Genomic DNA, 25,211 nt, shown 5'->3' with positions numbered 1-25,211 from the left:
TTGGACCTCACAATTTTGTCCCACAAAAAGGGCTTCACAAGTTGAAGGTAGTGTGAACACTTATATTTCAGAACCAATTTTAATACACAGTCGATGTGAGATTCATGACTTGTCACTAGGACTGTGACAACAACACTCAATCTTACCATCTAGGTTGTCTTAGTACTCCTCTTGCACTCTAGATTAACTCAATATATTGTCCACTTGGGTGTTCCATTTTTGTATATTATCATATACTCACTGAATCCAAATTGAACCTTTTAATATCGATGTTCGAGCACATAGAGTTGATGGATGCGACAAACCTCTGATTTGCCAACAATCTCTCCCCCCCAATAACACTATTGGGACTTGACCCCATGATTTTGGCTCTGATACCAATTGTTAGGAGATATGTCACACTTGGAGCCCATGAAAGCACACTAGAGAGCTTATAATACATGTTGAACACTACTTGAGTCTAAAAATTTAAATTATTAGATTTTTGGGTCTTTCATATATATATATATATATATAAGATATCTTATTTAAATTTTTTAATGATATAAAAATTTTTACTCACGTATGAACCTTATCTTAATACTATTTTTATATTTAACCTTTGCAATTATTATCATAGAGATTTGTGACAACTGACATGTAGTTAAACTCTCCATTTATTTGATTCTTGAGCTAAAGCAAATCAAGCGGCAAGCAAGAAGCCATGGATAAGACTCTTCCTCTCCATCTCTGCCATGTCCACAACTTCTCCATAATCATCAATAGGTCATATGCAATCCTCCACTCGATAGCTATCGCTTTCTTGATATACTACAGGGTTTCTTTCCTTTTCCAGGAAACCAAAAACAGAACCATACCCACACTTCCATGGCTTCTAATCTTTACCTCCGAGTTGCTTCTCTCTTTAGCCTGGCTCCTAAGACAAGCTTATGGTTGGCGTCCCGTTTCTCGGACTGTGTTTCCAGAGAGGTTGCCAGGCGATGATATACTCCCAGCCATTGATGTGTTTATTTGCACGGCGGATCCAAACAAAGAGCCGACTGTGGAGGTCATGAACACTGTGATATCAGCTACGGCGCTAGATTATCCACCGGAAAAGCTTCATGTTTATCTTTCTGACGATGGTGGTTCTGATGTAACTTTGCTTGGGGCGAAGGAGGCTTGGAACTTTGCAAGGTCGTGGATTCCATTTTGTAGGAGATATGGTATCAAGACAAGTTGCCCTGAGGCTTATTTTTCGGGACCCAGAGATGACCATGGTGACTTCCAGTGTTCTGAGTTCAAGGCAGAGTGGCGAAAGATTGAGGTAATTAACTTTATGAAAATACAAAAATCCCCCTGCATTATGAGAAATGACATTAACCTTTTTTGTTATTTAAAAATCCCCATTTTGTTATTTAAAAATCCTCATCCCATCAATTTGTTTTAATGTATTTAAATATTAAAAATTTAAAAATATTTGTTTTTGAGGAATCTAAAATTTTAAATTACTAATTTTATTCCTTATTATACAAGAATTAGTCAAATAATTAGTATTATTTCATATAAATAATTTTTTTCCATGTTCTCTCTCTAGTGTTTTTAATCAAACTTTTCTTTTTTGGATTAAACTCATATTTTAGTTACCTCTTAATTTTTAATTAGGTCAACTATTAAAAATTAAAAATTTAATCTAATTAAAACTTAAATATTTTCATAACCGAAGGAAAAAAATTTCCTTTAGTTGAATTGACTCTCTCATTCTTAAAACTTTAAAACATCTTTTGTCAAACCTGATTACTTTCTTTTCAATAATAAAAAATAAGTTTATATTTAATATATTATTAACATATAAATTTTATAAATTATTAGTGATTCATATTAGGTCACCCATTAATAAACAAATATAAATTTTCATAAGCCTCTAAAAAAAATAAATTTTTTAAAAGAATTTTTTCATTAATAAAGTGATATCATATATTTTATTAAAAATATATAAAATTTATACTACAGTGAATTAAATATAAATTAAAAATTTTATATGAAAAAAATTTAGAAAATCTACTTTTTTTTCTCGGCATTGAAGGAGAAAAATAAAGGAACCAAATAAAAAGTTTGAATTCCCTGCGATAGGATGGCTGTGCTGGATCATGGTTAAAATCCCAACAGTGAAGTCCAGTGTTTTACTTTCCTCAAGACAGCCATCCTCGCTCTTTCCTTCAGGGCCATGCTGATTCCATTCTTAAATGGGTTAAATATAAAAATCGTACATATATTATATTTTTTTTATCGATTTTTTATTTAAAGAATAAAATTATTAATTTATATTAAAATTTTTATTATATTTTTATACTTAAAATTAACGTCGTCAATCACTTATTAAAGTGACATAAATATTCAATAAAAACTGAAACATATTAAAAAAATTTAATTAATAGCATATCATAAATTACCATGTCAATATTAAAAAATTTTTTTAAAAGATTCATAAAAATAAAAAAAAATCTAAAAGTTTTTAAAAAATTGAATATTTTTTAAAAAATTATAAAAATTGAAAATTGAATTATTTAAAAAATATATATATAAATTCAAAATTTCAAAAAATCTAAAAAATTTAATAAAAAAACCAAAAAAATTCATAAAATTCTGAACATTTAAAAAAAAGAAAATTTTAATAAAATAAAATGTTCTTAAAATTAAAAAAATTCACAAAAAATTAAAAAATTGAAAGAAAAAATCTAAAATATTTGAAAATTGTAAAAATTTTAACAAAATTGTAAAAAAAAATAAAAATTATGAAAAATTTTCATGTTTTAATCTTACAGTTTTTATTTTTTATATAATTTATGAATTTTTAAATTAAAATTAAAATTTTTTAATTTTTTAATTAAAAGTATCTTGGCTAATGGGAATTACATATCACAAAGGTTAATTCAAACAACTTTTAAAAGATGGTATACATAGCATACGGAACATTTATCAACTTTATTTTTTTTTCATTATTTTCCTTAAATGTTGAATGTATATCTCTTTTGTCTATCAAATTTTATTTGTTGCTCAGCTGCATTTTTGTTGCAAGAGTGAACTAAAGGCTCCAATCACATTTATGAAATTTAGTTCAGTAAGATTCATTAAGTTTAAGAGTTATTGGTCATTTCTTTCCCTTTTTTTTTTACACGTTAACCATCCATCATTCACTAAGCAATTCATCTACATAGCAAAAAATACAACCAAATCTTATCAGATTCTTGTGCATTACAGCTAATTAACAACACTCTAAAACTATTTGTTCATCCTAGTTTGCATGAAAAATTAAAAACCTTGTAGCAACCAAGAAAATTTCCCTATGATTTGACATAAGAAAAAAAAAAGTCTTCATTTGTTCATCTATTCTGTTAATAGTATCAGGGCAACGACTACATGAAGCATGCTATGGTGATGCAAATTTGGTGGCATAGGCTGTTGATGGAGATTAGTGTGAAGGCATAACACCGAAAACATTTAAACCATTTGAATTGGTAGTGTTTAAGATGGAAGAACTTGTGCTGCAATTTTACCATTGTGAATGATTTGTTTTACACTGTTAATTCGGCGAAAAAGGAAAACCTAAAGAAAAATGAAAGCAAATCAGTTAGGTGTTAGGTGTGAGGGATGGAAAAGTTTACCTTGCGGATTGATATTGACATGTCCCACTACCTGAAATCATGGTCCAAATGAATAAATCTCCTCTCATCCTCTATTAGCAACACTCAGTTTTGCCTTATTTTTGTTCCTTTCACCTCTTATTAGCAGCACTTTTACTCAAGGGAAAATAAAATCAAAGCCTGTGGCTGTTAAAAGTCCAAACCAACCTCTTACCCTCTAAACCAACCTTTTCAAACAAATTCCAACCTGTCTAATATCCTGGTTGAGATTGAGCTACGGAACTGGTTAAAATTGAACAACCATAGTAACACAATGAGTGAAAAAGATGAGAAATCACCTTAAAAGACAAGAATGCACAAATGGATAATAGAGAATTATAACATAAAATTCACATCTAAACAACTTATAATTGATAAATTTTTAAAAAATATACATTTAGAAATATTGAAAATGGAATTTCTACGTTTTACAATGACCATAAGAATAAATAGATAATCAATTTACATTTTAAAATTAGCCACTCCCAAAAAGGTAGTTCCCATTTTCAAAGTTGAAGTGCTTGCAATCTATTGACCTTCAAAAAAAATATAAAAGTGGATTTATTAGTTAGAAAAACAAAATTGCCTTACAAATTTTGATACAATACTTTCAATAATCCCTGAAAAAAAAAAAGAAAAGAATAATATCAAAATCAATCTACCAACTTAAACATAGAAAAAATACAAATGATGTAATCTTAAAACCAATCAACAATCCAAAGCAAGAACACATGCAATAAAAGTAGAAAAAAAAGGATTGTCCTTCACTGAGAATTTATATTTCATTTTATCAACTTAGCTAATTAATGCATAAAAGAAATAACTTTGCCATCTGTATACATGAATTAAAGTAAATAACCACTTAAATATTAACTTCAAATAAGGAAAATAACTATATGAAAAAATAAAACAAGATTTAAAAAAAAAAAGAGGAGAGATAAAAGATAATTGACTTTCTCAGTGGGTGATGACATGAGATTCCAAATCTTTCTTTTCCTTCCTCAATTATTATTTTCTAATGTCTTCTTGTTTCTTTTCCCACCAACTACCCTTTCTTTTCATAGTAATGATCTCCACTAACTCTTCTTTCTTTTCAAAGTGAGTGACAGTTTTCACAAGCTCCTATTTCCTTTTAAATAGAGGAATAGACTAAAATAAAAAAGAAATGAGCAAAAGTGGATGATGAACACACAATAAATTTTTATTTTTTTTATAAAATTTGATATATATAATTTTATAAATAAATAAATAATCTATTTTTATTTCTGTTCTTCTGAGTCAAATTGTCATATAAGGTTTTTTTTTTTTTTTTTTTTTTTAAGTTGAAAGTAAAAAACTCACATCCAGCAATTGGAAGTTTGAAATTAGCACCCCGATAACAGTTTCAAGCAGGTTGGATATCCGACATTTGAGCTACCTAAACAACTTTTAACGGGTTGGGTCTAGCAAAGTTATAAACAAAAATAAAAAATAAATAACTTTTGGGAAGCTAAAAAATCAAATTCCACGTTAACATCATCATAAACAATCTCAAACATGCTAAATCTAAAAGGAAATTCTATTAAAAAATAGAAAAAAAATCAAATCTTTGCCATGACTTGATTCAACAAGCTGCATTATTCCTGCCCCTGTTTTCCCCATTTTCACCTATCACTCCTTTTTTTTTTCTTTCAAACTTCCTACCACTTCCTTTTTTTCTTTTTTTGTCGCAGACCGAATCAACAAGATCCTCCTTATTTTTTTAACTCAAATTTTTTTTTAATTTTTAGAAAGGGAAGAAGATTAGAGATTTAAGAAAGATTTTTAGAGGGAAGTAAGGAATGTTAAAGATAGAAGAAAGATTTTTAGATAGAGAGATGAGAAATGAAAAGTTAAAGACGTAAGAGTGAAAAAGAAAAAGAACAAATAAATGAGTAAAAAATAGAAAAAATATTGTTCAAATGAGAAAAAGTAACCGATAAAAGTAAAAAAAAAAAAGAGAGAGAGAGTGAGAGAGAGAGAGAGGAGGGGAGAGAAGAGTGACATGTGAATATCTTTCCTGATGGTCAAAGACAAGTTAAAATGAGTCAATTTTATTGTATGATTTTTTTTTTACTCAAAGGTTAAAAATGAATAATATTTCAATAATCATTTAAATTTTAATATTTTATTATAAACAATCAAATTTTTAATATTTTATTTTGATTAAATTAAACTTTTAAATACATAAAATTTAATCACATGATAAAATTTAATCAATTAACTTTTAAAATTATAATCAATTAAATTTTTAGAAAGATCTTAAAAAAAAAAGGTTAAAAAACAAAAAAAAATTATTTATTTAATTTTCACATATATTAATTATTTCACATATCAAACTTTAATTTATTTTATTGATATTAGATAAAATTTTATTTTAATTGATAAAAAAATTAATAAAATTAACTTTTCATTCAAATAAAGATTTAGTTAAATGCAAATATAGGTTAGAAGAGTTAATTGAATATAATAAAAAAAATTTAGATTGGACAAATCATGTAAAGGAACCACCTAATCCAAACAAAATAAAAAATCAATAAAAGGAGAATATCGCAGAACATGGCAAGCAAAGCATTTAGTAAAAACAATAGACCATTTCTTCTTTGTAGACCTGCTAAGAGTCGGATTATATGATTGGGTTCAAATTCGTTTAAATTTAAAAAAATAAATAAATAAAAAATTAAGATTATATTTAATGTATAAGATAATAAAATAAAATAAAATAATAATTATTTTATACTAAGTTTAATTTGTATAAAAAATAAAATTATAAAAAAAATTAATCATTTTTTTTGTATAAGATGATTTAATTCTCTTAAAGTGGAGAGTAATATTTTTAATTTATAAAATTAAATTTACATATTTTATTATATTTTTAAAAATTAAATTAATAATTAAAATTATATAAATTTAAAAAAAATAATTTTGACTGATAAATAAATTATTTTATTTTAATTCTTATATATATTAAATACAAAATAAAATGATATTATTTAATTTTATTTTATTTATAATATCATTTTATTTTATCTTATTATAATTATATGTATTAAATACATTCTAAAAATTATTAAATGAATTTAAATAAAATTTTTAAATCCCTTTAAACCCAAAAATTAAAGGTGCATGCCCATTTATATTATGTTTCACATATAATTAAACATAATAAATGATAAATGTGGCCTTTCTTTTTCAGAAGAAATATGAGACGTTCAGGGAACGGGTAACGAGAGCTCGAGGAGAACATTGCAAGGTAGCGGAAGCAGCCGCTGCCACTACCAACAGTCGTGATCACCCAGCTGTCATTAAGGTATCTACTACCCTCAGGCCTCTTTATTTTAATTAGTTATTGACTCCATCCTATACATGTTTTCTTTTACAAATTCAAAAGATGCACTTTACCAATTGTTAATTTAATCGATTAAATTAAATTTGATTAAGTTTTAAATTAATTAAATAATAAAATATGTTGAAATCAAATTGGATTTTAAAATTTAAATTCATTATATTTAAAAGAAATTAAATAAAATCATTTCACAAAATATTTAAATGCAAAGTATTAAATTAAACTCTAATGATCTATAAAATAAAATGATTCATTTCATATATTTTAATTTTATATTTAGATATTTGAAAAGAATTAATTGAAAATAAAAAATTTTTACAATCATTTTTAATAATTGACATAAATTAATCAGTAATTAATCAATTAATTAAATTTAATCAATTTGATTTATTAATTTAATTAAAAACCAAAATATGAAGAGAGTTCATATTTATACGTATATAATGAAAATAACACTACTCACGTTACTTTTTATCCCAAATATTCTTCCAATTTAACAATAATTTGGGATTCAACTTTAAATATTGATTTATTAAGGGAAATGTTAAATTGATCCTTATAGGTAGAAAAATTTTTGTAATCAATGCATTGTTTTGTTTTTTTTAAATTTGTTGAGAATGAAGCATATTAAATGAAAAAAACTATTTTTTTAAATAATATTTTAAAATTTTAATTGCTCATGACTATAAGCTTATTAAAATCCACTTATTAATAAGTTTTTACACATGCATTTTAAAACATTAATTGATTATGTCTATAAACTTTAATTGGATACCCATTATTTTTTCTTACATTTCTTTTATTTAAAAAAAAAAAAAGAAATTCAAACTTTATTTTATATCTTTGTAGGTTATTCAAGACTATTCCAATGAGGAATTACAAGAAGATCAAGTTAAAATGCCTCTCCTTGTTTATGTTTCTCGTGAGAAAAGGCCTTCTCATCATCATAATTTCAAGGCTGGAGCCCTCAACGTCCTTGTATGACACTTGTCTCTTGTTAATGTTCTTGCACATGTGTATTTTCTGCTAACAAATGGAGTTGTCGTACTGCCATTGGCATGCAGCTTAGGGTTTCGGCGATGATGAGCAATTCTCCTTATATTCTGGTGCTTGATTGTGACATGTACTGCAACGACCCAACTTCAGCTAGGCAAGCAATGTGTTATCATTTTGATCCTGAGATATCTCCTTCACTAGCATTTGTACAATTCCCTCAAACATTTCGGAACATTAGTGAAGACGATATCTACGACAGCCAAATTCGATCCTTATTCAAGGTAGATAACTGAAATCTTCTACAGGGTCAATTTGTTATTGGTGGCCTTATGAAAAACTAGTTTTCTGCGGCGTGCATAATTGTTAATTAAATTATAATTTTAATATAATAAAATAATTTTAATATTTTTATCGTAATAATTGAAATAACTATCATCACATTAAATTAAATTAAAAATATAAATTTAAGTTTGAAAAAAAATATATAACAAAAATTTTAAATTAAAATTCCAACAAAGAATAAATATTTAATCTTTTTCTATTTTGACTTTTTTTAAGAAGTTTTTTTCAAGTCTTTTGGTTTTAGGTTATCATTTTCATTCATTTTTTATATATTTTTTCTTTCTTTTTAATTTTTTTTCAAAGAATTGTCTTCTATCACAATCAAATTCGACTTTATATTTCCCTTTCTTATCTATTTTACACTTTTTCTCAAGTTTTTCTTTTAACTTTTTGGTAGTGGATTTTTATTTTCAATTTTATAAATTTTTGAAGCAATCGATTATTGTTAAACTTATTTAAACTCTTGCTTTTCAACTATTTGCTATTGAAAATTTAAATTCTTTATTTTTATTTGAAACCATATTGTTATAAAGTTTTTGTTGCTTGAAATAAAATAAATATATAATTTTTTTTTCATGATCACTTACTTTTGTTTTTTATTTGTACTTATTTATGTAATATAAATCATTTTATAGTTTCATTTTATAGTAAAAAATGCATACATGAATTTTACTAATTAAAAAATATTAATTTATAAACATAATCTAAAAAAAAATTCGAAGCAATTAAGAACTATTAATATCTCGACATAATTATCAATGATGTTTATTTATGTATTTATAAGGGATATTGACTAAAACTACTTTTAATATCAAATATTGATTTCTTAAAAAGCTACTAAATATGCGTAACTTACTAAAATATGTTATAATAAGAGTTTAAATAATACACTTTACTTAAAGATATATCTTATCATAATCAAATAGTTTTTTTTTTATGTTGTTCTTTAAATATTGAAATACTTTTCTCAATTAACTTTGGTTTAATATTATTATTGTTTATTAAATAATGAAATATAAGCATTCCAAAATTAATAAGATATGACCTATTTTAGAATTATATCAAAAGATATTATTATATTTTGAAGGTAAACTATGTTTTAAATCTTAGACTTTAAAATTGATAATGAATATATTTTTAATATTTGAACTCTTTTTTCATTTAAATAGAGTAATTTCTTTATTTGAAAAATATTTAATTATGTATCTAGTAAAAGTCATACAAAAAATTCATCATTTAACTGATATTGTTATAAAATTATAATTTATAAAATTCATACTATTATTAGTATTATTGAATCATATATTTTAATTTAAAATATTATGTACTTGAGAAAATAACTTATAAGTAATTTTTCTACGGTATTGTCTAATAAGTTTGACTCATTATTTTTTTCTTTCATTTAAAAAGTATCTTTAAAGACAATAATTTTTTGTATAGTTGCTGTCAATGTTATTAAGACTACCACATAAAACAACAATTTATTTTTAGTAAAGATATAGCATTAATCTAGTTACTATTAATTTATTATCAAGTAGATGTCATAACGTCTAGATTTCGGAGATCCATCGCTAAACGTTATTTTTAGGAGTTGCCACCAATCTTTTTTATTTATGTGCGATTGGTCACCTAAAGAATCTATCCTTTTAAGGAACACCTAAGCCTAAGGGTCCTTAAATGAATAGGTTCAAGTCTACTAACTAGAATAGGGTTTGAGAGTACGATTACGTGTGAAGAAGATTATAGCACCCTCACAACGCCCATTGAAATATGGTAACAGCTTAATTTTGTGTCATCCAATAAGCCTTAAAAATTTATCAAGTAATTAAGTATTGAAAATTATTCTCAATTGACTCTAATACTTTTAGTAAAAAATTGAGAAATTTTCCTACCTCAAGAGTGTATAAGGAAACTACTGTTTCACTTACAGAGACTCTATCGTCGGATTATTTAACATTAAAAAAATTCAAAAAAAATAAAAAAAAGAATAATGATTCAGCTTTAGATATAAATCCTTTTCTCTTCAAAAACTCATTACTTTTGTACAATAAAAATTGATACTTTCAACTTTTCCTTAAAATATTTTTTTTTAAGAAAAATTAGTGCGTCCAACTTTACCCCAAAATGTTTTTCTGAAACTTTAATTTTGAAAAAAATTGATACTTTCAACTTTTTCTTAAAAATATTTTTTAAAAAAATTTATTTTTAAGGAAAATTGATACTTTCAACTTTTCCTCAAAAATATTTTTTAAAAATTTTATTTTCAAGAAAAATTGATACTTTTATCTTTTCCTCTAAAATATTTTTTAAAAAATTATTTTTAAGGAAAATTGATACTTTCAACTTTTTCTCGAAAATATTTTTTAGAAAACTTATTTAAAACTTATTTTCAAGAAAAATTGAGACTTTCAACTTTTCCTCAAAAATATTTTTTTAGAATTTTATTTTAAGAAAATCATTAAAAAATAAAATAAAATAAAAATAAAATAAAATAAGGAATGCCAAATTATTCTAACATAATAATAATAATAATAATAATAATAATAATAATAATAAATAAGAAAAAAAACCTTTGGAACGGCTTGGCTTGGCTTAATGTAGCTCAGTTCCAAGAAGAAAGACAGCTCGGATGTGCGGCTCGATCGAAAAACGGCTCAGCTTGGCTCGATTGAAATTCAGGCGGAGAAACGGATTGCTGGTTCGGGTGGGCTACGGGTCAGATCGGATATTGGCAAAACACGCGAATCCTGTGAGTTTACTAACGTCAAAACGACGTCATTTTTTGAAGGAATATAAGGCTGAAACTCGATTTTCTTTTCAAATTTCTTTTTTTTTTCTCTCTCTTACCTTCCTTTTTCTCCTCCTTCTCTCTTTACCCTAAGAACACAACCTAGAATCCAGTTGAATTTCTACCGGATTCTAGAAAATAATGTCAAAATCTGGAAAATTACACTGAAAACTTCAAATTTCGTCGAAAAATGTGGCCGAAATTTGAAAATTCCAAAAATTTTCCAAAAAAAAAATTTGCCAAACAAACTTCTAAAAATGTTCTAAAAATTCTAAAGTGCCTATAAATACTATTTTTTACTTCTGTTTCACCTCCCTTTCTTTTCTGTCGTCTGTCTGTCCCTTTGGGTTCTATTTCAACACCTATTTATAGGGATTGATCAGAAGAGTTTTTGATCAATCCCAATTCCCTTTGGTATTAGGATTAAAATCTAATCCAAACTCTTTCAACCCCTTGATTCATGGCAGAACCTCTTTCTAGAACCAAAAGTTATATATATAAGATGATAATTAAAATAAAATTCAGAAAAGATAAATAAAAAAATAATATATAAATATAAAAAATATACATTAATAGATAAATAATAAAAAATAATATTAATGGATAACTAATAAAATATATATTATTAGATAAAAATAAAAATAAAAATAAAATGGGCCATTTTACCCCATTTGGATCAGGCTCAATTGATCTAGGCTTGGACCAAATTGGGTGTCTACAACTTCCCTTCTTTGCACATTTTTTATGAAACAGGAATTGAGTAAAGACGTAGACACCTATTCAAGACTCAACTTGACATTTTTTTTATTCTTTTTTTATTTTGTTTTTTTTTTTTTTGGTTAAAATTTTGATCAAAGTTTCTCTAAATAGAGGCTCAATGACTTTGAAAAATAAACAAAGCTCCTCTAATCAGAGGCTCAATGACTTGAAAGAAAATAAATGAAGCTCTTCAAATAGGAGGCTCAACGACTTTGGAAGATAAATAAAGCTCTTTTAAATAGAGGCTCAATGACTTTGAAAAATAAAAAAAAGCTCCTCTAATCAGAGGCTCAACGACTTGAAAGAAAATAAACAAAGCTTCTCTAATAAGAGGCTCAACGACTTTGGAAAATAAATAAAGCTCCTCTAAACAGAGGCTTAACGACTTGAAAGAAAATAAACAAAGCTCTTCTAATCAGAGGCTCAATAGCTTTGAAAAATAAATAAAGCTCCTCTAAACAGAGGCTTAACGACTTTGAAAAATAAACAAAGCTCCTCTAAATAGATGCATTACAACTTTTGAAAGTAAATGCTCCTTGACAATCATGTCCAAAGGAGTTAAAAATCGTGTTTGAAGAAATTTCAGGAGATTATGCCCAAAGGTCTTCCAAATCAATCATGATATCGAGAGATATCCTATTTCAAGGATTAGAAACTTACTTGACAAGCTTTTTCTCAAATTTGAAAATGTCTTCACATCTGTCTTCTGCATGTGGTATTTTGGAATACCCTTGCTTCTTAATTTTATGCACTATATTTTCTTGAATGTAGTATACGCTATGTAATGCGTGTAAAATTCAATGCATGCTATGCAAATGTTGGCTAATTAATTCCTATTCAATTGTGGTACTTAAGTTTCTCAAGCTCTTTCTTGGGCCTCGAACATTTTGTTCTTCAAAGACCAAGTCAGCGTAACTTTTAATCATCTCTTTCATTTAATTCTTGTATCTTTTCTATAGGCAATCTCTTTCCAAATTCAATGTCTTTATCAGGAACTGAACATCTCAAATTTGCCTTTATCACTCTTGACTTCTTCAATATAATATAGAAATCTTTCATGCCATTATTCATTTATTAGTCATTATTTCAAACTCAAAAAGTAATAATGCATTTACACATTTCTTCCATTGTAAGATATTAAGAAAAAAAGAATAAGAATGGTTGAGAAACAGTCAACAAAAGAGGCACACAAAGAGTGAAATAGAATGTCTTTTATTAGCAAAAATGTTGGCAAACTTTGGCCAAGAAAGAATTACAAAAATAGGCATAGGGAGATAATGCCCAAAAATAAAAAATCAGAAAATCATGATAACACATCTCAAGGTTCTTCTGAAAACCCAATCATCTGATACACTTAACAACTTAGAGCTTCTCTGAATTTGCTAGCCTTCATGCCAATGAATTTTCAAAATTGATGTTGTATTCTCCTTATCTAAGCTACCTTTTCAAGTTTTCAACTTAGATAAATCCCCTATAATTCAAACTGCCCTTTTAAGGTTTTCGCCTTGAGTTTTCCTTTTTCATTCCCTTTTTCTTTTCTTTTTCTTTTTATTTTTTTCATTTCATTTTTTTAAGCATAATACTTCTTCACAGCATCAAAATTTATAGGATGAGATAAATCATTTCCATTCATCTCAGTTAATATCAATGTTCCACCCGAGAAAGCCCATTTCATCACATATGGTCCTTTCCAATTCGAAATCCATTTCCCTTTATCATCGTATTTATTTGAAAGAATTTTTTTTAAAACCAACTCGCCTTCTTGAAAGCAATGAGGTCAAACCTTTTTATCATGGGCCTTATCATTCTTCTTTGATATAGCTGACCATGACATATCGCTGTCAATCTCTTTTTCTTAATGAGATTCAACTGCTTATAGCACTATTGAATCCATTCAGCCTCTTCTAGTTCAACTTCCTTCAAAACCTTTAAAGATGAGATTTCTATCTCCACTGGTAGTACAGCTTTCATCCCATAAATCAAAAAAAATGGAGTTACCCCAATAGAGGTGTGCACTGATGTTCGATATGCATGCAGTGCAAATGGTAACTTCTCATGCCAATCTTTATAGGTCTTGATCATCTTCTCAAGAATTCTTTTTATATTCTTGTTTGCCGCCTCAACTACCCCATTCATTTTTAGACGGTATGGTGCTGAATTGTGATGCTTGATCCTATACTAGGCATATATTTTTTGCATCATTCTGTTATTTAGATTCTTGGTATTATCTGAAATGATTCTCTCTGAAAGTTTGTATCTATAAATGATTTCTTTTTTTATGGATTTACAGACCACAGACCGTGTCACACTCTCAAATGATACTACTTTCACCCATTTCGTGAAGTAGTCTATCATCACAAAAAAAAACTTATGCCCATTAAAAGCTTTTGGGGTGATAGGATCAATGACATCATGCCCCACATTGAGAATGGCCAAGGTGGTGCCAAAATATATAAAGCAGATGGCAAAGCATATATCTTATCAGCATATATCTAGCATTTATGGTATTTATGAGCATAGTCAATGCAATCACTCTCCATTTTCAACTAGTATTATCCTGCTCTCATGATCTATCTCGCCATCATATGTCTACTGGCATGTGCCTCACATATTTCATCATGCACCTCTTCAATGATTTTTTTTACTTCAGCCTTACTTACGCATCTCAGCAATACTTGATCATGGCTTCTTTTGTAAAGAACAACCTCATCCAGGAAAAGCTCATAACTAATCTTTGGATGACCCTTTTATCGTTCTCTATTGCTTGAATTGGGTATTGCTGATCCTTAATATACTATAAGATATCATAATACCAAGGCTTTCCATCTTCTTATTTTTTTACGTTGGAGTAATGAGCTAGCATATCCTTAACATCTAGCCTGATGGACTAAATGTCAGTATTGTCATTAATTTGAATCATTACAGTTAGAGTAGCCAAGGCATCAACAATCAGATTCTCTTCTCGAGGTAAATAGTCAAACTGGATATCTTTAAACTATTTTATCAACTCTAAAATATACTTATGATATAAAGCGAGTTTTAAATCTCTGGCCTCCCATTCTCCTTTCAATTGATATATAACTAGAGTTGAATCCCTAAACACTTTTAATACTTTCACTCTTCTATCTATAGTAGCTTGTAAACCTATGACACATGCCTTATATTCAGTGATGTTATTTATGCAATTAAAATTTAACCTTGCTATTATAGGATAGTATTGTTCTTCTAGAGAGATCAAAATTGCCTTAATTACATGTCTCAAGGCATTGGTAGCTCCATCAAAATATATCTTTCAACACTTTTCTTCATGCTTCCCTTTCTCTAATTGGGAAATAGTCATTAGATCTACATCAAAAAATTCCAATCTTATTGTTTCATATTCTTTAATAACATGATTTGCAAGAAACTCAGCTATAACACTTTTTTTTACTGCCTTTTGACTTACATATATGATATCATATTTTGAGAGCATTACTTGTAACCTAACAATTCTCTCAGATAAAGAAGGCTTCTCGAAGATGTATTTGATTGGATCTAGTTTGGCTATAAGCCAAGTAGTGTGATAGAGCATGTATTGTTTGAGTCTTTTAGCAATCCAAGCTAATGCACAACATATTTTTTTCAAAAAAGAATACTTGGACTCATATTCAATGAATTTTTACTCAGATAATAAATAGCTCTCTCTTTTTTACCATACTCATCTTACTACCTTAGCACATATTCCATTGAATTCTCGCACACTGTCAGGTATAAAATTAAGGGTTTCCCTGGAATAGGTGGCACTAACATGAGAGCACTTGACAAGTATTGCTTAATTTTATCAAAAGCCACTTGGCATTCCTTATTTCATTCTCCAAGATTATTCTTACGGAGAAGCTTAAAAATGAGATCACATTTATAAGTAAGCTAAGATATGAATGTGAAATGTAGTTTAACCTTCTCAGAAAATCTCGAACTTCTTTTGGTGTACTCGAAGGTGACAAACTTTGAATGGCTCGTATTTTATTTGGATCAATTTTAATTCCTCTTTCACTGATCACAAAGCCTAGTAACTTCTCTGACTTACCCCAAAGGTGTACTTGGTTAGATTTAACTTGAGCTAGAATCTTCTCAATCTCTCAAATAACTTTTTTAGGTTAGTGATATGATCTTCATTTTCATGAGATTTTGTAATCATATCATTCACATACACCTCAATCTCTTTGTACATCATATCATGAAAGAGCGTTACCATGGCATTTTGGTATGTTGCCCAGCATTTTTTAACCTAAAAAATATGACTTTGTAACAAAAAGTTCCTCACATAGTCATGAAAATAGTCTTTTTCATATCATCTGCAATCATTTTAATCTGATTATACCCTAAGAACCCATCCATAAAGGAGAAAATTGAATGCCTAGTCGTGTTATCTACCAGTGTGTCAATGTGAGGTAAAAAAAAGTTATCTTTTGGGCTAGCCCTATTCAAATCATGATAGTCTACACATATTTATACATTTTCATCTTTTTTAGAAACTGGTACTATATTAGCTACCCACTATGGATACTTAGCCACTTGTAGAAAACCTACATCAAACTATTTTTTCACCTTTTCTTTGATCTTTAGTAGCATTTTAGGCTTCATTTACCTCGGTTTCTATTGGACTAGCTTACATTCTGACTTTAAGGGTAATCTGTGCTCTACTATCTCCGTGCTCAACCCTGACATATCTTGGTAAGATTAAGCAAACACATTTATGAATTCTTGAAGTAGATCTGCTAAATGTTGCCTATCTATTAATGAAAGTGAAATGTCAATTTTGACCTCTTTCTTATTCTCTTCATTTCTCAGATTCACCAAGTCAATTATCTCTTGATGAGGCTCAATTGGCTTATTTTCTTATTCAATCAATCTTATTAGGTTCGGAGGCATAACATATTTCTCAGAATTCTTTTCATTATCAAGTTCATTAGTGTTAATTTAATTCTTAAAACTAACATCTTGATTGTTATCATAATTATCTTCTTGTTCATTTAAGGACCTGAAATTGAATGAAATGAGATATGTTGGCAAGATGTGTTTGAAAAAATGGCAATAATGAAGACACAAGAAGAAATGAATGAAAATGTTCCTAATTTTTATTAAAATAATAAAAGATAAATGGCCCAAACAAGAAAGATCACTCAAATACCCTAGGCAATAGCTATTGGAATGTACAATTATATTCAATTAGTTTCAAAAGTCGAAGGCATTTCAATGGAACTCCAATTGTTTAACTCATAATCTGGCGGACAAAGACGGACCCACCTTTTTTGCTTAAGCCCCATTTCATTTTCAATAGCATGGATGGTTAACTGGGCAAAAACTTCTTTCATACTTTTTTCTACATCTGGGTACATGAATCCTCTAGGCTTGAAAGCCTCGTACAGGTGTGAGACAATCATTAGTCTTACTATTTTACCTATTGGCCTTCTCTTGATCTCTTATTCTGCTACTTCATGGCCTAGGCCTAGCCTTTCATTATTATCCACCACTGTTGTAGGCTCTTTTATTCCATGTAAGCTTTTGCTTAGTCTTACTCCTGGATACCAGCCCTTATTGATGACTTGACTCATCACTATCTTTGAAAAAAAGTTAATTTTTAAATCTTTCACCTACAGAGTTAACCAATTCAAAAGATCGATAGGAACATTCCTCCACTTCCTCGATAGTTTTCACATATGAGGCATTTAAAAGTTAGGTCACTAGCATGTCTTCCTCTCCAAACACTACTACTAACTGGCCTTCTAGATTAAACTTTATTTTTTGATGAGGAGTAGAAAGAACAGCCCCTAACATGTGAATCCACGATCTTTCTAGTAGATAGCTATAAGACGAAGAGATATCTATTACTTGAAATTTTAAATTAAAAGTGCACGGCCTAATTTGCAAGGGTATCTCGATATCTCTAAAGATTTCCTTTCTGATCTCATCAAAAGCTCGCACTATCATTTGACTATCTTTCATATGAGAGTAGTCGATAGGTAGCCTTGCCAAAGTTAACATAGGCATGACATTGATAATGGAGCCATTATCAATAAAAATTTTAGCCATGATATGGCTCTTACTTTTGACTGTGATATGTAGAGCCTTGGTACTTTCTCTTTCCTAGTAGGGAATCTTATCATCACTGAGTGAAATATAATTTGACATGACTAAATTTCTAGCCCGGTGGTTCACATATTCAACAGATACATTATTGTCACATATGCCTAGTTTAATACTTTTAGTAGGGTATTTTGATGTGGTTTCGAAATCAATAACAGTGATAATAATGAGATTCATGCTGGCATTTTGTTCAACTGTTCAACAACTAAATATTCACTATGTTTTTATCAACTTTAAGAATTCACAAGCTTATTTTTCTGACATCGATTTCAGATGGTCCTCTTCAGATTCCACTTCAAAGTTATTACGTTCTTCTCTTACCTTAGCTTTTTCTTTTCTAGCCTTCTCTAATATTTATAGAGTGTAGCATTTTTCACTTCGAGTAATACCTCCTACATCAGTTATATTAGAGGCGTCAGTCTTAGAGACATTCTTTTTTACCGCTGAACCATTGTATCACAATCATATTTCTAAGGTACAGCTTTATCATCCTTATATGAGAGGGGAGTCAAAACTTTAAAAGTTATCGATCGAAGAATGAGTTTGTTTAGAATTGACTTTGGCTTGTTCTCATAGTGAATCATCACCGATTTTGGAAATAGTTTTGCAGGCTTATCAATCATGGATACTTCAACACTTTCTAAGTCTTCTTCTTTTTCATAGACCTTTATTTGGTATGAATCCAAGAGCTTTTGTATCTCTTGGTGAAACTGCTCACAAGTTTTGATAAAATGATCCATTACCCTATTATGATATTTACAACTAGTACCTGCTATATATGTTCTATGATAATAGTGTGGACTCACTGGTTGTATCATGTCAGCTTTTCTCAAAGCATCAAATAGTTGACTGAGAGGTGTCCTAATATCTGTAACTTTTTTCTTCAAATGATGCTCTTGTTCATTACTCAGAGCATTCACATTGTGATTAGGCAAATAATTGCCACTAATATTTAGTGCAGTTACCTTTCCTGTATCAAAACTAATCATTCTATCCTTGATCAGCCATTGCACTTTATGTTTCAAGACAGTGCAATTTTTAATGGAGTGACCAACAATCCCATAGTGATAGTCACAATGGGCTGTGGGATCATACCACTTAGGGTAAGGTGGCTTGAGTGGCTTTAACTTACTTGGAGTAATTAGATGACTGTTGTAAAGCTCACGATATAACTCTGTATAGGTCATGGGGATTGGGTCAAATACAAGCTTTTTGTGAGTGGTTTATTGCTCCCAAGAACCTTCCATTGGGCTTGCTGGATGAGTCTGGGGTCTTAAGGTAGGTAGAGTGCTAGGATTATATGTGGTATTTTAAAGCCTAAGAGGAGGTTGATATGTTTGAGGATAAGATGATTGTATGAATGGTTGGTATGGGTAAGGAAAAGTGTTATTTATAGTAAGATAATATGAAATGTACCTTTATGATGAGTAAGGTTGATAACCTCTAAATTACTGTTTATCAAAGCTCACAGCTTGAGCTTCAGTTTTTTTCTTTTTTGGGGCTCTTTTGTTGGATGCTTCACCTCCTTCCAACTTGTCATTCTTGATGGCACTTTTAATAATTTCTCTTGAAATCACCATGTCAGTGAAGTTTTTGGTTGCATTCCCTATCATCTTTTCATAATAGAGAGATTTCAAAGTACTGACAAATAGCATTGTAGTTTCTTTATCAGTCAAAGGAGGTTGCACTTGAGAAGCTACATCTCTTCTTCTTTGGGTGTATTCTTTAAAAGACTCATTAATCTTTTTCTCTAGGTTCTGTAAAGATAAACAATCAGGAGCCAAATCTATAAAATATCGATATTGACTGATGAAGTCATGGGCTATATCACTTTAAGAACGGATGCAGGTTTTGTCCAGTTAGATATACCACTTGACAACAGAGCTTGTAAGATTATCTTAAAAAACATGCATTAATAGTTTTTAATTATGTACATGGGCCGTCATCTTCTGATAGTACATGGTGATATGAGGTTTTAGGCATTTTGTACCATCATACTTCTCAAATTTTGGTACTTTGAACTTTGATGGAATGACTACATCCGAAACTAAGCAAAACCCAGTAGCATCGATAGAACCATAAAATCCAATTCCTTCTGTAGCTCGTAACCTTTGTTCAAACATACTAATCTTTGAATCTTTCTGAAACTCCATCCCCTTTGCCTTTTTTTCTCTTTCTCTTTCAAGTCATTTAGATTAGGAACTTGGATTGGTTCTACTGCTTTTTCAGTAAAGATAGGGTTCACATAGCTATGGTAATGCCCAAAGTTTAAAGTTGATGGCATTCTAGGGTATACAGGATATGTGAATTGCTATGGTGATATATCCTATGTAGACTGAGCTTATTGTGGATCAAAACCTAAAGGATATAAAAGGTCAACCATTTCTTGCAATGGAGGGCCCTGTTGGCTTGTATTTTCTTCTATCTTTTTTTTTGTTCAACTTGTTGAGAGTTTCTAGAATCCTACTCAACTCATTCACAATCTTTTCCTGTGTTTTTTTCTAATTTCTCAAATCAGTGAGAGTTTTCTTGCTCTATTTTCTAACTCTGGCTCTTATGTTATATCGATGGATAGGGTTCTTACTAGATGGAGCTATCTTTGAACCTTGAATATCATATCTTAGAATTAGCAAGTTTATATGACTAACTCATGGTTACTTTGTTAAATGTATTGAATAAGAATGTAATGAATGACAATACATGCATGAAGAGAACATTTACCTTAAGACAGTATTCAACCGAAAGATTTCATTTATTCTAAAAAACTTTCATTTACATAGAATCTATCATCCTAGAGTTATAACCATAAAATCATTTGATCTACTCATACTAGGTTCTAGTTTCCTTGATAAAGTTCAGGAGATGCTGCCCATGTTCTCCTACTAGGGCTACCACTTCTTTCAATGCTTCTACCTCTTTTACCATTTCTCTTACCTTGCATACCCTTTTGTAAATTTGGGTTGTTAGTTGCTCAATGTACTTTTGTCTTCATAGGTTTTCCTTTTTACCACACCAGACTTGGTATGATAACTTTTTATGCTCTCTAACCAATACAGTAATGTAGTCTTCTTATTCATTCAACATCTATCTCAACCTACTTAAGTAGCTGTTCAACATGTTATTTTTTATCTGTACTTGGTTACTTTCTTCCTCTAATTCAGCATATTCTTGCTTCAATCTCTTATTCTCTTCAGTAAGCTCAACAATTGTTATCTCATTGGCCCTTTCTCTCACATATAACCTCTTATGTTCTTGTTGTAGCTCTGCTAGATTTTCAACAGCTGTATCACATTTTTTAGCAATCTTACAAACTCTAGCTTCATGTCTTTCAGCTTTATCTTTCCACTGATCTTTTTTTTTTTTTAAGCTTCATGATTTCTTGCTTTAACTTATCCTTTTCATAATCAAATTCTTTTGTCGTAAGTTCTAATTCTGATGGTGTCTCTTCAAGCTTTCCTCCTGTTGGCGGTTGAAAGTTTTCATAAGTGAATACCATTTTCTGTCTTCTTCTTACTCTCCAAAGCAAATACCCTATAGTGACTTTATTAGTGAACGGTCTAAGACTCACTCTACAGGGATTTGTTTCATGCTTTAATCACCTCATTCATCATCTGAAATGCTTTAGGCTCGCTGTAAGAAAAATCTGATTGATGAAGCCTATGTGTCATGGGAGTGAACTGTTCTACCCCAAACTACCTTCTTGCTAGAAGTGGTGCATAACTTGTTGCTCCTCATAGACCCAAAAATGGGACCATAGTGTTATCTCCACACTAATATAACATAGGCTCACGATTCATCCATGCGACCAACCATCTTACCTTGGCACCTATCAAATTTTGTAAGAAAGCTACCCATTCTTTTTTAGAATTTTGTTTTGACCACCCATTTTCACAAAATTCTTTGATCGGAGCTCAATTGTGGACATAAAGCTTCGAGATAGCACCTTTTTTCCATTAGAAATGGCTTTTCATCCATAAGTATAATAACTATATGCAACCTATAAAATACCCTCTATTCCTATGATAATAACTCAAAGATCTGATAATCTCTGCTAATATTACCATTGAAGGGTTATAGCCATTGATCACACTCTCAAAGAAGTCAACCACTACTATTTCAATATGACTCAAAACCTTTGAAAATATCACCATTTCATATATGGCTAAGGCAAATACATTTAATCCTCGTTCCTCGTCGGCATGTTACACTAAGAAATCATTAAAGAATTTCAAGGTAGGCAAACCTATTCTTGTTTCTTCTTTATGTGAGAATCCACAATCTCTTTGTCTATCCTTATGAGATAGGCCAAATCTTTACGAAATCTTGACTTCTGTTTTCTAACATATTTCTTGTCATGAGCCTTGAGTTACAGGTTCAACAAGGTCGAATATTCTTTGATGGTTGGCATCATATCCATTTCATTAAAGATGAAACACTTGTAAGTAGGATCCCAAAATTGCACTGTAACTCTAACTAGTTGATTGTCGACATTTACTGCAAGAAGGTGTGCTATATGCCCATGTCTTTGGCAAAACTGCTCTTATCTTGACGGACTCATTTTCTTCCATATATCAACCAAATCCTCTAAATTTTTTTGTTTGAGAAGGATAGATATTTTTTGAGACAAGGCAGAATCATATCAGATTGGTAAACAATCCTCATCTTCAGTTGAATCTTTTTTGACTAGACCCTTACTTCGTTAGGTGCCTCGCAAGGAGCTAATACAGATGAAGAACAAACTAGTTGTTCTGTGAAGTTCATGAAAAAATTTTGTTGAAGATCATCTTTCAGGCAAATGTTCTTTATGCAACTTTATGATATGAGTATGAATCATGCAAACATGAATAAGAGAAGAGGTTAGTATATCACATAAAGAGAAATAGGCAAATAAATAACTAAAGAATTTAGAACATCACACCCAATAAGAAAAATGAATCCTATGTTTTTGGACAATTCTAAAAGGAAGGAAATGGCTCTATCTATAGGTTAGGCATTTATAAAGTTCAATATATGTGGTTTAAGGTTAAAGTCTAAAGGTTCCCAAATTGCTCCTTACATTATTGTCCATTACAAACTAGTAAGGCACCCCAATCTTCAACCATTACAGGCCATAAATGAAAAAGGTTCAATTTGAGTGAGAATATTTCGCTAGCCACTGCAAATGCATTAAACCTCACAAAAGTAATAGGTACTTTACTCCCTCATAGACGGACGGAGCTTGGGTATAGAGCTCATATTATGTACATGCATATGAATGACAGAATTAACAAAAGTAAATAAATATAAATGAATAAAAAAAATCTATACAAAAAAAAAGTTTAATTTTATTAGGCTTTTGGATAACACAAATTTATTTGTTGGCCTAACTCTTGATTGTCCCCAGTGGAGTTGCCAAACTGTCATAACGTCTAGATTTACGGATCCATCGCTAGACATGTCTTTAGGAGTCACCACCAATCTTTTTTATCTAGGTGTGATTGGCCACCTAAGAAATCTATCATTTTAAAGAACACCTAAGCCTAAGGGTCCTTAAAAGAATAAGTTCAGGTTTACTAATAGAATAGGGTTCGGGAGTACAGTTACATGTGAGAAAGGTTATAGCACCCTCATAACTCCCATCGAAAGATGGTACCAACTTAATTTTGTGTTATCCAATAAGCCTTAAAAATTTACCAAATAATTAATTATTGGAAATTATTCGTAATTGACTCTAATACTTTTAGCAAAAAATTAAGAAAATTCTCTCACCTCAAAAGTATGCAAGAAAATTATTGTTTCACTTATAGAGGCGCTATCGTCGATTATTTAACATTAAAGAAAATTCAAGAAGGAAAAGAAATAAGATGAAAAAAAAGAATAATGATTCAGCTTTAGATATAAATCCTTTTCTCTTTAAAAATTCATTGCTTTTGTACAAGAAAAATTGATACTTTTAACTTTTTCTCAAAAGCATTTGAGAGTTTCCATTTTAAGGAAAATTGATACTTTCAACTTTTCATTAAAACGTTTTTTTTTTAAGGAAAATTGGTATTTCCAACTTTTCTCCAAAATATTTTTCTGAAACTTTAATTTTGAGAAAAATTGATACTTTCAATTTTTCCTCAAAAACATTTTTTTTAAAAATTTATTTTTAAGAAAAATTGATACTTTCAACTTTTTCTCAAAAATATTTTAAAAATTTTATTTTCAAAGAAAATTGATACTTTTACCTTTTCCTCAAAAATATTTTTTAGAAAATTATTTTCAAGAAAAATTGATACTTTCAACTTTTCCTCAAAAATATTTTTTTTAGAATTTTATTTTAAGAAAATCATTAAAAAAATAAAATAAAATAAAAATAAAATAAGGAATACCAAATTATTCTAATATAATCAATAAATAATAATAATAATAATAATAATAATAATAATAAAGAAATAATAACAATAATAAATAAGAAAAAAAAACCTTTGGAACGTTCGACTCGGCTTCAGGAAAAAAAATAGCTCGGATGTGCGGTTCAACGGGAAAACGGCTCGACTCGACTGGAACTTAGGTGGAGAAGTAGGTTGCTGGTTCGGGTGCGCTACGGGTCGAGTCAGATCTCGATAAAATACGCGGATCTTGTGGGTTTACTAACCCAAAAATGATGTCATTTTTTGAAGGTATATAAGGCTGAACTCGATTTTTTTTCAGATTTCCTTTCTTCTTTCTCTCTCTTCCCTTCATTTTTCTCCTCTTTCTCTCTCTACTCAAAGAACATAACCCAAAATCAGGTTGAATTTCCAACAAATTCTGGAAAATAATGTCGAAATCTAGAAAATAACGCTGAAAACTTCAAATTTCATCGAAAAATATGACCAGAATCTGGAAATTCTAGAAATTTTCTAAAAAAAAATTGCCAAAAAACTTCCTAAAAATCTCCTAAAAATTCTAAACTGCCTCTAAATACTATTTTTTGCTTCTGTTTCACCTCATTTTCTTTTTTGTCGTCTGTCTGTCCCTTTGGGTTCTATTTCAACACTTATTTATAGGGATTGATCAGAAGAGTTTCTGATCAATCCTAATTTCCTCTGGGATTAGGATTCATTATTTGAATCCAATCCAAACTCTTTTCAACCCCCTGATTCATGGCAGAACCTTTTTCTAGAACTAAAAATTATATAGATAAGATGATAATTAAAGCAAAATTCAG

The 25,211-nt window shown here is 29.3% G+C and overlaps 1 pseudogene across 1 annotated transcript in view; it reads left to right on the top strand.

The window, feature by feature from the left end:
* Positions 1–684: 684 nt before the first annotated feature.
* The window catches only part of LOC111291936 (quillaic acid 3-O-glycosyltransferase CSL1-like), a 34,088-nt pseudogene continuing 9,561 nt past the window's right edge, over positions 685–25,211 (top strand). The window contains exons 1-4 of the transcript XR_016328559.1: positions 685–1,306; positions 6,877–6,990; positions 7,876–8,004; positions 8,091–8,303. The product of XR_016328559.1 is annotated as a quillaic acid 3-O-glycosyltransferase CSL1-like (transcript). The remainder of the gene's footprint in view (positions 1,307–6,876; positions 6,991–7,875; positions 8,005–8,090; positions 8,304–25,211) is intronic.

The sequence above is a fragment of the Durio zibethinus genome, chromosome 16 (genome assembly GCF_047325235.1).
Source record: "Durio zibethinus cultivar Kanyao isolate XHJ-2024 chromosome 16, ASM4732523v1, whole genome shotgun sequence".
In the NCBI taxonomy this organism is placed as follows: domain Eukaryota; kingdom Viridiplantae; phylum Streptophyta; class Magnoliopsida; order Malvales; family Malvaceae; genus Durio; species Durio zibethinus.
Note: the sequence above shows the minus strand (reverse complement) of the source record. Positions and strands in the feature narration are given on the sequence as shown.